The following is a 16,484-nucleotide window of genomic DNA, read 5'->3' on the forward strand; positions in this document are numbered from 1 at the left end:
CTCTCTCTCTCTCTCTCTCTCTCTCTCTCTCTCTCTCTCTCTCTCTCTCTCTCTCTCTCTCTCTCTCTCTCTCTCTCTCTCTCTCTGATTCCCCCCCGGCCGTAAAAACTGCTCGCTCCCTAAAAGAGCTATTTTTTCCTCATTACATACTGGCTTTGTATTCATAACACTACATAGTACTACATACTGATTTGAAATTGATTGTTTTAAATTGTGACTAATTCAGTTAGAAGGGGTGGGGGAAGAGGGTCGGAGGCCTTACTAAAAGAATCTAATTTTTTATATGGCAAGCTTATACACACGTGTCTTAAGTCCACAGAAAGTATGTTACATCGCAAAATACTATTCTTTTATTTACATTCTGTATGTTATTATGAGCAAACACTAGTATTTTATTCACATTCTTTATGTTGCCCCTATTATTTGTTGATATACAAACTATAGAACTGTTACTTGGCATAGCTATCCTATGAACTACATGTACATGTCTTCTTAACAAAAATAGCTTTCTGTGTTTACGGTGTTTCACTTCTCTGATACCTTGACCATCACCAAGTTTAATACATGTTACCAGGTTAGATGTGAAACCCACTTTTGTCATGCTGTTGTTTTACACCATAAACCACCAAGAATGAAATATATTCCAAGGTGAACACAATATTACTCAGGATTCTCATAGAATATATTATGTGAATGACTGATAAATAAAGTTATAAACACAGACTTGTTTAATGATTATCTAGCAAATAAGGGCTAGTTATTTTAACTACTGTAGCTAGGACTTCTACAGTACAGACACAGTTCAAAGTTATGAGGAAAGTTGGATTTTACATCTCCCCAGTAGTATCCACTCAATGGTATGATGTTATCGTAAGCTACAGAAAAAAGAAACACAGCAAAGTTGTGGTTATATATATTGTTTCTGTTCCAGTAGGTTACTCTACACGTGCACAACTGATGCATGTGTTGTGTTGAGTTGCGTTGCCATATGTATCTCCATCTTTAAGACTATAGCATAAACTATACATGTATGTTACTAAAAAGATGTACATGTGTCCACAACACTGGGGCGTGCACTTCTCCAAATGTTAGAATCGGACATAGTTCTTATTTCAAAGTATGAGAGTATTCTCCCCGGTATTCTCTCTTCTCACACTTGATCAGATACCGTCCATTCATCAATGCTCATGTACATGACCCTGTGTTGTTTATGCTGATATTTTTTGGAACTGTTTATCTCTAACACGAGAAAGCAATCACTGATTAGTATTTATGACAGTATAATATTCATATAATATTACAGAAATAATTGTTCTATTTAATGATATTTATTTGTCTATTGTTTTATGCAGAGTTTAATTTTGTAACGAAGAGGGAGAATGCCAATGTGTAGTACAGATTTGAAAGGCTGTACATGTAAGAGTGATAAACTTGGCACCGTTTACTATAACTTTTGTTAACAGTGTGAGTGATAAGGTAAGACTGTACACTGAATAAAATCCATCGTTTTATTTTTAAAAATCTTACAAGATATGCATTAATTTTGTACTTTGGCATGTAAAGTACTCGTAAAAATAAATACTGAGTGCTCAGCTCACTTGTAAATCACAAAACGCACAACAATAATTGAATCTTCAATTTGGTCGCAAAACTACTGATTGTAAATTGTGACCCTCCCCAAAAAATTATAATGCAATATATGACCCTCCCCCGAGAACAGGTTTGCAAAATGTGACCCCCCCCCCCGATTCCTCCGGCCCTCCCCCTGTCACGGTATATACTGAAGGCTCCCAAAGTTGTGACGCATTCTTTGCGTGAGCTACCATTATATCATATAGGAGATCATCACAAAATGTATGTCTCTGGTAAACATTAAGGTTGGCACGTTCTTTGATATTTTTCAGAAAGTCAGTTGACTAAAATGTAACAATTGTAATTCAGTTCTTGCCGTGCCAGACGATAACACATGTGGAAATATTATAATTAGATTTTTGTTGAGCCAGACAACGTTTTATTTCAGGGTTTTTGTGATTTTCGTTGTAGCATTTCTGGGGCATGAGATATGGCATTTTTAATGTTTTAGCATCCTTAAAAATAATGTCAAGCTTAACCATGGAAACCGTCTCCTGTGAGTTTGCGCAAGAGAATCCAGAGGGGCAACAATAGTTTTCTGAAGACCCAGATGTTACTCTAACCATAGGGTAAAGGACAAATAATCAATTTTGTTCTCGCGATTTTCCGGATTTCTAATATTATTTTCTCTACATTTCAAATAAAGTTTTAAATATTGTTTCCTCTCACTCCCCCTCCCCACTAGTTTCTACTGTTACCACTGTCTTATAAGAGTTTTCCAACTTTGCATTAATTAGCAGATTGCTAAACCTAGAACAAATTCACGTTCTAATTGGGTCTATGGTCAAACGGACGTTCTCTATACGTTTGATTTTATTTGGGGATCCAACACAAAGACAGGTTATGTCCAGTGTGCCTGGATACCATTGAAGATGAGAAGCACTTTATATTTGTTAAGCTTGTCCTCTTTATGAAGAACTCAGAGAAAAGTATATTCCCGCAATCTATATAGACAAGCCGTTATCTGATTATAAATTTTTGAGGTTTATGAACAATCAAAATCCTACTGTTATAAGAAACTGTGCAAGATATTTATTTTATGCTTTTGAAAAAAGAACACTATTTTTACAAGATGTTGAGTAAGAACAAAAAATGTTTTCAATTGCTAAATTTTTCGTATTATATTCTTTGAATCTCCCATATTACGTTTTGTATTATATATTAGCTGTACATTTGACCTTAGACGCTATCTTGATTTCTCTTTTTTTTTTGAGACTGTACATTGGGCCAGTGGCCAAAGTACTCATTGATTAATAAACATTATTATTATACGATTGATTCAATGCAAATTCTCGCAGTTTCTTGTAATAATGTTATGCTCAGACATCGAAAAGAATCATCAAGAATAAAATCAAACTCTGAAAAAAATAAACGGCACTCAAGTACACTTATTTTATGTGACAATCGAGCACTTTGGCGGTAATCATGATCAGAAGCTAACACTGGATATTTGTGCCGCGATACTACTATACGACATGTGATCGGACTATCGGAACGCATATTAGGGACCGGACAGAATTTACGGCGGGGGGGGGGGGGGGGGGCTGGGGAGAAATTATCTCTGACTTGGTTTTTTTCCTGCCCCCCCCCATCCACTGTGACCAAAATTTCACAGCCCCCCCTTTCAAAAGTATATAAATTCACCCCCCCCCCCCCTAAAAAAAAAAAAAAAAAAAAAAAAAAAAGTGCACAATATCCTGCCCCCTACAATAACTAAAAAGAGTACAATTTTTTTTGTTACTGTAGCACAACTGTAATATTTCTTTTGGTACTACTATTATGTTACTATTTCAGCCCAAACAACTTAGTAGTTGTAGAGGAAGTTTTTTAGAAAACAAAACAAAATAAAACATTTTGACCATACATGTAATCATACACATGTGGTATAATCTTGTTTATTTCCCAACTAGACACCATAAGTAGTCATCACTTAATACCAAGGCATTTGATGTGGTGGTTTTAACTGTCATTCACTGATACATACACAGAAATACAGACACAGAGTAAACACACATTCACATGCGTGATTTGTGAAAAACTGTAGTGGGGACATTTGTGGGGAGTATCTAAGGACATCACATCACATCACCTACATAGTGTATTCAAATATCTATTTATACTCATAACACAATAACTATCTAATGTCAGACATTTGTGATGTCATGAAGTGCTAGCAAACTAAGGATTTTATGCACACTAAGGTCTGACAAATATAGCTTTCACATTCCTACACCAAATGCATTACCAAAACACATGTAAATGTAAGACATTTGTGACTTCATGAAAGTGCAAAGAAATTCAGAATACTTAGATGTAATCAATATGCTTCCAGTTCCAAAACCATACATATTTAAACCTATAGTGTCAGGCATTTGTGACTTCATGATGGGGACAGCAAATTCAGAATTGTATTCAATACACTGTACAGTGATCAGATGAATATTACTCACAGTTCTCTAAACCATTCAAAAAAGTAAAAGTAAGAAGAAGGAAAGAGAAAAGAACAATTAGTCAAGTAAAAAGACTGTTGTTAACTGTTTTTAGTGAGCAACTTGTGGATAAGGTTGTAGGAAAATACGGCCAGAAGGCAACTACCAAAGTTAGTGCAAAGTCACTGATGAAAAAACACCACGCAGACATCTAAATGCTTTACAATATTTAGTACAGATAGATGCATTTGATGATGCTGAGGAGGGAAATAGTTTAATTTCACTGGTTTTAGATAGAAAGAAAGACAAGTCTTGCCTCACATCTTCAGACTCTAGTGAGTCTGAGAGTGAAACTCAAGAATAGTGTCTTCTTCTTCTTATATACATATGTATCCTTGATGGTAATTACACACTGAACCTGTTTCCACAGTGCTAAAATGTATGTATGTATGTATGTATACATATGTGTGTGTGTAAGTGTGTGTGTGTGTGTGTGTGTGAACAACTTGGAGTATATAAGAGTAATTCAGGGTGTATCAAATTAATCTTGAGTAGTGTTTTTATGCTTCACTAAATAGGTACATACAAACGTACACACTTCCATTTTAATACATACATGAAAGTGTAGACATTCAATATTAAAGGCGATATCAAGTGCTATCTCATGCAATGCTAAATTTTCTAACATATTAATTTTTTTCAATGACAAAATATTTCGCGCCCCCCCTTCAAACCATGAGAATTTTCATGACCCCCCCCCCCTTCAAGCCTCCCATTTTTTTCATGCCCCCCCCCCGCCGTAAATTCTGTCCGGTCCCTTATAGGACTGGGAGCTAGATCATAACAGGCCACAGTAAACAGTCGTCAACACGTAGCTCGCGCTCAGTACCATGCATTTGCAATATTATATAATTATTGGCTCGGAATGTTTTTTTACAAATACATGGCACAATGTCTTCGATTATTTTTAGTCTAAAAGTTTGAACGGTAACTTATGGAACGTGGAAAAAAAACATTTAGTGTTGCGTACAACACAGCCGTGTGAATACTCGAGACACGGGACATGCAAGTACATTTACAGTTTATAAATTATATAAACACACAGTATACAATCGTGTATTCAACTCATTCAGTATATTTCAACCCAGTATGGTAAACAGCTCAGTTACTCTCGGTAATCCAAATCAACCCTTGTTTTATTTCTTTTTGTCTTACGTCTTACCATAGTCTATCAGCTAGCCCTCGGATGTTCTTCCGATAAAATACGACACACAGCCGAACAACGCTATCGAGGATGGGCAGGCCCTCACATGCGAACTTCGTTCGCTTATAGTTTTAGCATCGAAAGAAAGCCCGAACGTCTAGCAGCAAGACTAGTCTTACCAGTACTTACCGAGAAAGATAGTGATTCTCAGCTTGGTCGTTAATTATTCAGGATTACGTTAGGATTACGTCGTTTGGGTGGAGAAGTGCATAATTACATGCGTATTGAACCCGTGTGATAAGCTTACATTGCGCAGAAAGTGTAAATACAAATGTATCTACTGATCCGACTAATGACAGTACACGTGTTACCTCCTTATAGTCGGATCAGTGGGTTTGTTCTTGAATTAGCAAGCTACTAATTAATGCAAAGCTGATAAACTCAGATAACACAGTGATATCAGGTAGGAAATAGGAGAAAAAAAATAGTGAGAGGAAAAGGTACTATTTGAAATATACAGAAAATAATATTAGAAATCCGGAAAGTGGCGAGAAAAAAAATGACTATTTCTCCTTTTCCCTGTGCTCTAACCAAATATACTGCCAAAAACTGTACTTCAAGCCGGGCAATTTTTCTTCAAAATTTCAGCTTTGGCGCCCTATATCAGTTGCAACTTTACATGTACATAACACCCCAACTCGTAGGGACATAGGTCGTATTTAAGACATTCTCGATAGCGATGTTCGGTCGTGTGTTGTATTGACTATTGTATCGGAAGAACATCCGAGGTCTAGCACATAGACTACCTTCTCTCACCAGGAGAGACTAGTGTTTGTATTGAAAGCTGCCATCGTTGAGGGCGCCAGTCACGTTACAATTTAACCTCATGTTCCAATATGCCATTTCTACTCAACCGAAGGTAATGGGGTGAAAGTTCGTTTTCGTTCGTGGGTACGGGTGGGTGTCATTAAAGTTGAAACAGGCAGACACAGGCAGCAAACAATGGAAGCAGGCAGAAATAACCTTTGACCTTGAACATCGAACACTCTAGCTTACTGTCAAATTACTGTTTATCAAGAAACAATTAGGACTTTACCAACGTTTATCAGTTTCACAGACTTTCAGAGGTGATAAATCATAGAAGTAACATAATATAAGACATAAATGAAAACCTGAAGTAACTTTTTTTTAAAAATTATTCTTATGCAATGTGATATTTACATGTTGTAAGTATTAACCAAACAATTAGTTTCTCCCCATGCAAGAGTACTGTGTATTCACCATGCTTCAAAATACAGCTCTATGAAATCTGTATTATTAAAGTTGGTTGTACCTAAATTTTGTCTTTTATACCCTTCAAAGAGTTAACTATAATAATGGGAATGTTACTAAGTCATGGATTTCATGACTTCTCCTTGCAAACCTGTGTTCACACTATTCACATAGTATATACAGCAATGTATAAATGATAAAAAAATTTCTACACAGAAACATGTGGTGCATTATGGGATAATATTTCATACACAAATCAAATGTTTTTTCATTTCAAACCATTCAGTGTGCACATTATTAAATCACCAATTAGGCCTAGTAGAGTACTATGTATGCTATAAAAAAATAGGTATTTCATACACACATTCAAAGGTTTATTTTCTTCCACACCATTCAGTGTGCAAACAATACAAGTATTAGGCCGAGTACAATAATATATCAGCCATCGTATTATATATGTGACTTTGAATAAACTTCGACTTTTATACCCAGCACACACATAAATATATGGTGCATTATGGGAAATTTCACTATTTCATACAATAATGAAACCTGATGAGTGTGCACACTATACCCCTATTAGGCCTAGTACAGTACAATATCAGCTATCATATGATGTTTTTCACTTGCAAACAATTGAGTGTGCACACTATTGATGTAGTAGATTTAATACAGGTATATATAAGCTATATTATGATGTATTTCACTTTTGATAAATTTCGTCTTTCATACCCAACAGACACAGAAAGATGTGGTGCATTATGGGACATCTCATTATTTCATTCACAAATCAAATGCACTTTTCTTGCAAACTACTGAGTGTGCACACTATACAGGTATTAGGGACAATACAATATTATATCAGCTATTATATGATACACGTGACTTTAAATAAATGTTGTCTTTCATACCCAGCAGACACACCTTCATTCAGGAAATTATAGCAATATTTACAAATTTTGATGAAACTGCACGTGTGTTTTCTTGGAAACAATTGAGTGTGCACATTATTCATATAGTAGCCTTAATACAGTTATATATAAGCTATGACATGATATATTTCACTTTTGATAAATTTCGTCGTTGATACCCAGCAGACACAGAAAGATGTGGTGCATTATGGGAAATTTCACTATTTCATACACAAATGAAATTCACTTTTCTAGCAAACCATTGAGTGTGCACACTATTCACATATTAGGCCTAGTACACTACTATATGAGCTATCAAATGATATATGTGACTTTATATAAATTTCGTCTTTCATATCCAGCAGACACACTTTTATTTAGGAAATTATAGGAATATTTACAAATTTTGATGAAACTACACGTGCGTTTTCTTGCAAACAATTGAGTGTGCACACTATTCACCTATTAGGCCTAGTACAATATCATATCAGCTATTATATGATATACGTGACTTTATATAAATTTTGTCGTTGATACCCAGCAGACACTGAAAGATGTGATGCATTATGGGAAATTTCATTCTTTCATACACAAATTAAATTCACTTTTCTAGCAAACCATTGAGTGTGCACACTATTCACATATTAGGCCTAGTACACTACTATATGGGCTATCAAATGATATATGTGACTTTATATAAATTTCGTCTTTCATACCCAGCAGACACACTTTTATTTATACAATTATAGGAATATTTATAAATTTTGATGAACTGCACATGCGTTTTCTTGTAAACAATTGAGTGTGCACATTATTCATATAGTAGGCTTAATACAGTTATATATAAGCTATAACATGATATATTTCATTTTTGATAAATTTTGTCGTTCATACCCAGCAGACAGAAAGATGTGATGCATTATGGGAAATTTCACTATTTCATACACAAATGAAATTCCCTTTTCTAGCAAACCATTGAGTGTGCACACTATTCACGTATTAGGCCTAGTACACTACTATATGAGCTATCAAATGATATATGTGACTTTATATAAATTTCGTCTTTCATACCCAGCAGACACACTTTTATTTAGGAAATTATAGGAATATTTACAAATTTTGATGAAACTACACGTGCGTTTTCATGCAAACAATTGAGTGTGCACACTGTTCACCTATTAGGCCTAGTACAATATCATATCAGCTATCATATGATATATGTGACTTTATATAAATTTTGTCGTTGATACCCAGCAGACACTGAAAGATGTGATGCATTATGGGAAATTTCATTCTTTCATACACAAATTAAATTCACTTTTCTAGCAAACAATTGAGTGTGCACACTATTCACGTATTAGGCCCAGTACACTACTATATGGGCTATCAAATGATATATGTAACTTTATATAAATTTCGTCTTTCATACCCAGCAGACACACTTTTATTTATACAATTATAGGAATATTTATAAATTTTGATGAACTGCACATGCGTTTTCTTGTAAACAATTGAGTGTGCACATTATTCATATAGTAGGCTTAATACAGTTATATATAAGCTATAACATGATATATTTCATTTTTGATAAATTTCGTCGTTCATACCCAGCAGACACAGAAAGATGTGGTGCATTCTGGGAAATTTCACTGTTTCATACACAAATCAAACCCACTTTTCTAGCAAACCATTGAGTGTGCACACTATTCACCTATAAGGCCTAGTACAATATTATATCAGCTATCATATGATATATGTGACTTTAAATAAATTTTGTCTTTTATACCCAGCAGACACGCCTTTATTTAGAAAATTATAGCAATATTTACTAATTTGTTGAAAGTTCATGTGCGTTTTCTTGCAAACCATTGAGTGTTCACACTATTCACCTAGTAGACAATAATATATACTATATATTATATAGTACAATATTATATCAGCTATCATATGATATATGTGACTTTAAATAAATTTTGTCTTTTATACCTCTGGTAGTGAATGAGTATGTCCTAGTGAAGCCGTGTTGTTTACATAAAGTGAATGCTGTTATCAGCATCCTTTGTTGACATAACTATTCAATGGGTGGAAAACAGCTCCTGCAGACAATGTAATCGAAACGAAAATTATTTAATATTTCCATACCCATCAAACATACAGAGATCGAATGAGAATGGCTTCAATAGTTCCCCATAATATTTTCTCAAGTTGTTCAAATGTAGCATGTGTCATAACAGTACATTTGATCTATGGATGACCATTCAAAATCTTCGCGAAAGTTGACCCACAAATTCGTTAGAGCAGAACGTTTTGTTGGATAACCATCCCTCTTGAAAGCTATGTGTACACATACTTTATTTCATTTTTTACTGCGTTCATCATTACCATCCACACAGTGACATGAAGTGGTTTCATCTTCTTTCAAAGCACAGCCCATGTTCACTGAAGCCGGCCGTACTGTGGTGTATTGTGTATTGTCTCCGACCAGTTTTGTTTGAGTTTTTTATGGATAGACATGTCTTACGTTGTGGAAGTTATTTGACCTGGGAGCGTGAAGCTTAGTGCTGACTCTACTTTGCTGTGTCCATCCACTTTTGACATGTGATTGGCATGACACAGTAATTGTTCAGGTAGACAAAACAATGGAAACAAAAATAGCAACATTATAATGAGCGTTGCGTCTTTTTACTTTGATATGATTCCGACGATGTACATGTGATGTATTACAATGAAAACGATCGACTCCCAGCAACATGGAAATCAAAACATACAATCGGACTACACATTGTTTAAAAACAAATGCTATCGTAGTGAAAATATTTTATGAAGCTAACTTGCTTTCTTGAAAACATCATTTCAAATTATTTTATTTGTCTTCCTTTTTTGCTTTGATCATGGCTACACTGGTGGCGTGGAGAACCCCGGCCCCGGTAACATTTTTACGTGAATTCAACTGCCTTCACCCATTATTACCTACTCAGTTATATCACTCGGAAATGTGTGTAGGGTGATCGCTCACTGCGGGTGCTGCCGACAAAATGCCAAGGAACCATTGTTGTCGGAAGACTAAACTGGTACACCACAATATGTACAGTTACAGATAATACTATATAGCAAGCGTAATTAGTAATTCATAAATAAACATTACACAAAGGCTTAGAAGGCTTTTGTAACACGTGGGACCTCGACACCTTTCGTGAGCTGGTTGAGGTGCCGAAGTTAGTCGAAGCACAGGGGATTAAGGTGGCAAGTATTTTTACGACTTTCTTGCCAATGCGCGCAATATTTAGAGGTATGAATGCAATTTCATTTATTTTTATGGCAAAATAAACATAATTACACAAGATTCAATATTGTCGTACATAGATCTAAGAACTTTCAAAATGTTTCCATGCAAGTTATAAGATATTAATCTGTGCCACAGGTACCTGTGGGTTACACAGTCGAACGCTTTAGAAAAGTCAATAAAAATACAATACATACGACCCTTTTTCTGAGTTAAATATTTTGAACTTAAGATTGTAGTGTGAAAATATTGTCCATTGTGCTGTATCCCTTTCTAAACCCAGCCTGTGCTTCATTGATTATGAATGCTTCGTCCGCCCAACTCACTAAACGCTTATTAACAATTTTAGTGAAAATCTTACTCATGGACGATATCAGAGAAATCCACGAAAATTATTAACTTCGGTCAAAGGACCTTTTTTATGAAGTGGATAAATTATTCCTTTCCCCCAACTACTAGGAAATGTACCTGTTTTAAGAATTACATTAAACAGATCACATAAACTTTGGTGGAGAATATCATTACTGTTTTTGAACATTTCATTTACAAGTCCATCGGGGCCTGGTGACTTGCAGTTTTGTAGATCATTAATACACTTGCTGACTTCCGTTAATGTGATTTCTCTATTGACATCCAATGGTAAGTTAAGGTTACATAACTCACACAAATTATCATGCTTAAGAAGATCTTCTGTAATTTTCCTATCAAAAGCACAATCTACAGTCAGTGGCGAAGTGTTCAGTAATTTAACCATACATTTGAGCCAATCTTGTCGGTGGGAGAACAACTTTTTCTAGCACCTCTAATTTCTTTGATATTTTCCAAAACTTAGAATATACACATATACCTTGGTTGAAGTCATCTACGGAAAGTGAAGTACAATTTGATTTAATGACAGAATCTTGTGAACTCGTGTCCATGGGGAAAATAAAGGTTTCAAATGTCAAATGAACGTTAACTACAGAAGTACATATTACTTTATGCGGTGAATATCTTCTTCAGAATTTATCTTTATGACCAGCGACTCATCTTCTTTCCGAGCAAATATTCTGTCACCTTTATCACGATGTCATCAGTGTTTTCTTCCTGTGATTCTGGTACTCCATGTATTTCTAGATTATTTCGTTGGGTGTATTGCTGCAAATCTTCAATTCGTTTCGTTGTCTTTATTTTTGAGTTGTCTGTCTGTCTCTTCTAATTTCTGATGTAGGACTTTGTTTTCTTCCAGGAGGTCTTGCACTTGATTTCTAAAATCTTCGAAAAGTGTGTTTATGTATGTGACCGATTGTTGAAGTTGTTCTATTGTAACTACCCATCAAGGATAACCAGTCCACTTTCTGACATAAAGTATCTAGTCTTCTTTCAATATTGGACATACCAGTTGCGCCTTCGGCCATTTTGTCATTGTTGTTGTCCACCTTCTCACTGGATCGTGGAAAACGCTTGCCTTTGCATTTCCTACATAAATGTAGGTCACCTTGGGCAAGGCGTACACCTTTTCTTCTCCATACCATTATCGATTTGAAATGTAAAAAAATGTACGGGCCATGGACAAGACGAGTTCCGCTGAACTATTTCCATGGTCCACATCAGATAACAATTGTCTATTTCTTTTGTATTCTTTTTGTATATTTGTATCATATGTTTCTTTGAAAGTGTAGCTTATTTTTGTTATCTGGTGAAATACATTCCATTCATTCATTATGTAGTTGCTTATTGCATGTTGGTGCTGTCTTGTATGAAAGGGTCTGAATAGTCTCAAAATTGACTTTTCAGAGTAGGACCCCCCCCCCCCCCCACATGGTGTACACATCCCAGTCTCAAACTCTTCCCCCTACCTCTTACTGTCAAGATGCTATCAAACTATATTTCAAAAATATTTCAACCCATGTAGTTGCTTTTGACATGTTGGTGCTGTCTTGTAAAGCTTGAAAATTACTTTCTGAGAATGTTTGAATAGTCTCAAAATTGAGAGTTAAAAACCTCCTGGGCTTCTAGGGGGAGACCCCTAAGAGATATTAAGAGATGTATATATTCCCTACTCAAACTTTCCCTTACCTTCAAGATGCTATTAAACTTCTTTTGGAATATATTTACCCTGTGTAGTCAATAATTATAATTATGATAGTGCTAACCTGGGATCTTATAAAGTTGGTGCACGATAGTCAAGCAGTCCACACTGAGTCATGATCCAAAAATATCTGTCATGTGAATATCATATAGGTGGGGGGTCATTATGTTTTAGAATTAAGTGATGGGGGGGGGGGGGGGGTTTCAGCCTTTTTTTGGTTTTACAGATGGGGGGGGGTCAGGGGTCAGTGACTTTTTTGTCAGACCGATTAAGAATCCAATGCCCCCCCCCCCCCCCAGGCTGGAGAAACTGACCGTTCCCTAAGTGATTGAAATATTGGTAAGATCACATATATCCCATGGGAGACTACTACAGTAAGCGGATTTAAAAATTGACCACATTTTACTTCACAAAATTTGAAAGGATAACAAATGTGATTTTAGGTAAAAAGAAAATGGTGAATTTAAAAAATACCACCAATGGCGTTGTAGCACAACTGTACAGTTTTTAAAAAAATGTCTATCCATATGCTAGTCCATGCTAAAGATAGGTGTTCATTAGCTGAATGACTATCCAGTTGCCTATCCAACCATGTTGCTATCTTTGTGATATCCGCGATCATTTGGCTGTTGCTATGGGCGTGGTCTTGTTAATAGGCATATTTGCATACATTTTAAAATGTTTATTCATTTGTCTATTAATCATTATCTTCGCAATGTATGTGATCATTTGGCTGTTGCTATGAGCATGGTCTTGTTGCTAGGCACATGTGCATACATTTTTTTGAATATTTATTCATGTCTTTCGATTCCTGTTATCTTTGCAATATACATGATTATTTGGCTGTTGCTATGGGCATGGTCTTGTTGCTAGGCAAATTGACATACACATTTTTGAATGTTTATTCAATTGTCTATTAATCCCTGTTTGTGAAATACATGAGTTTGGCTGTTGCTATGGGCGTGGTCATGGTTGCTAGGGATATTTCCATACATTTTTTGAATTTTTTATGCACTTGCCTACCAGATGATGTTATTTGACCAAAATATAGTGCCATTTGGTTGTTGCTAAGGGCGTGGTCATGGTTGCTACGGCCAATTGTGTCAAAATATTTTGAAGAAAATCTGCAGAATAACACTTCTAGAAACATCTCACCAAGTTTCAGTCTCACTGGTACTTTTTGAGATATAAATTTTTGACCAAAATTCACATTTTTACACCTAATTTACATATTACTGATAAGATCATTATATGCTTAATATTTCTTCATCTATACACCAACAGACGCATCCCCATTAAATTTCAGCCCAATCTCCTGAGTAGTTTTGACATTAAAGATTTTTTAACAAAAAGACACATTTTTAGCCCTAATTTGCATATTACTGATGGAATCATCATGTCATGAACAAATCTTACTTTATACCCCCTTAAGAATGTTCCCACCAAATTTTGCACCAATCTGCCCTGGTGTTTCTGAGTTTAAGTTTTTTTTACCAATAATCACAATTTTTGACCCAAATCACAACTGTGGTGCGATCATTTTCAATTGAACAATTTCCCAACTAGACCCCCCCCCCCCCAATCGGGTTGACAGTTTTTGAGTTTAAGTTGTCCACACACACACACACACACACACACACACACACAGACAGACACAGACACCGCTCGATGCCTATAGCACTACTGAACCTACATTGTACTTCAGTTGTGCTAAAAATGTCTGGCCTGAAATTTGATAATTTGATAGGGATGTGTGTCTATGGCATATTATTCAGAATTTACTGCATAACTTGTAGGACGTCTGTCAACCCATGTCATGTCAGGGCACCCTCACACATCGGTCAACCCATGTCATGTCAGGGCACCCTCACACATCGGTCAACCCATGTCATGTCAGGGCACCCTCACGCATCGGTCAACCCATGTCATGTCAGGGCACCCTCACACATCGGTCTGCCCATGTCATGTCAGGGCACTGTCACACATCGGTCCCATTGAGGGCAGAGCAACATGACATATCTTATAGTTAGTCTTTTTAAAAGCAAAAGACACTCTAAGAGAAAAAAACGTTTTCAACTAAATACAACATTTATTTCACATTTCTTTGTACATGGTTATAAGACATAGCATATTATAGGCAGGCTGTAACAACAATATTTAATACTACATGATTTAGCATGATAAAGCACACTGTATATTATTATTCTAACCCAGCTAGATTCATACAATAACATAGTTACATTTCCAAAACTGTGAAAAAGTTCTGGCATACACTTCCTATGCAACCCATTCACCCCTATTTCATTATTCACAGGTTCTATCTCAACATTGAGTACATACCATTCAACCTTTAAGATAGGGGTGAATTAACATGTATGTTCCATGATTGGCTAAAACTGCACAACAACCAGATGCAAATATGCAAATTTCATGACACTGAATAAGATATATTATTTAAAGATTTCTAGCCACCATGCTATGAGTGTAGTTCATTCATCAAATTCAACTCTCTAATATACACCTCGAACTCAAGAAAAAAATAATGTCCCCTTGTCCTCTGTCTTTCCTATTTCATATATACACAAAACACATACACTATACATACACACTGTACACTAAAAGTTTAGCTGGATACAATAGAAGCAAGTTATAGCATAGATAAACATCTTATAGTTAGGATATATAACACTATAGACTTCACAATTATAGAAGTGAACACGGCACAACACATGGATATGATGGTGAACATGGTATGACAATTTAAGACAGGATGGTGAAGACGGCAAGACACTTTACAGGATGGTGAACACGGCAAGACACTAGACAAGGATGGTGTTGTTCAATGGATGTAAAGACACCCCACATGATGTCTACTTTTCACTACACAGTATATTGACTAGTACACATTAGATAGATGGCTTGCTTGTATCATTTAATAAATTTATCCTGATTATTAATCTTGTCATAATGATTTCTCAGCAGTATTGACAATTTGTTCAAAATTTATTAATTTTAATATCTGCATTTTAATGTGTATGGTGCCATCAGTTAGCTGATCTGAAAGCTACATAGCCTGTAATTGGTCGATCATGATTTAGAAAGCCAGTAAAATCACTTTCTATTGGCTAAGCACACTTTAGAAAGCCTTTAACACCACCATCCATTGGCTAAGCATGATTTTAAAAGTTTGTAACACCACCATCCAATGGCTAAGAATGATTTAGAAAGCCTGTAACACCACCATCCATTGGCTAAGAATGTTTTAGAAAGGCTGTAACACTACCAGTCATTGGCTGAACATGATTTTAAAAGTTTGTAACACCATCATCCATTGGCTAAGCACAATTTAGAAAGCCTGTAACACCACCATCCATTGGCTAAGCACGAAAGCTGCTACAAAAATTTACAAGATAAAGACTGAAGGACAATATACATTGAAATAAATATAAAGATATTAACTATTAACTCACAGTATCTACATTTACATACAGTTTTCATCTCTATTTAGAAGTCATAACTAGAACACACAACTCTATATTATGACCTTGGTGACCCATGACCTTTGACATGACCTAACTTCAAAGGTCATCAAGATTGACAGAGTACATTTTGATCATTTCAATTTTTCTTCATATTTTGCTAAGGTTGTCATTTCATGATATGACAATTGGATCATTTAGTA

Source organism: Glandiceps talaboti, chromosome 23, assembly GCF_964340395.1.
Source record: "Glandiceps talaboti chromosome 23, keGlaTala1.1, whole genome shotgun sequence".
In the NCBI taxonomy this organism is placed as follows: Eukaryota; Metazoa; Hemichordata; class Enteropneusta; family Spengelidae; genus Glandiceps; species Glandiceps talaboti.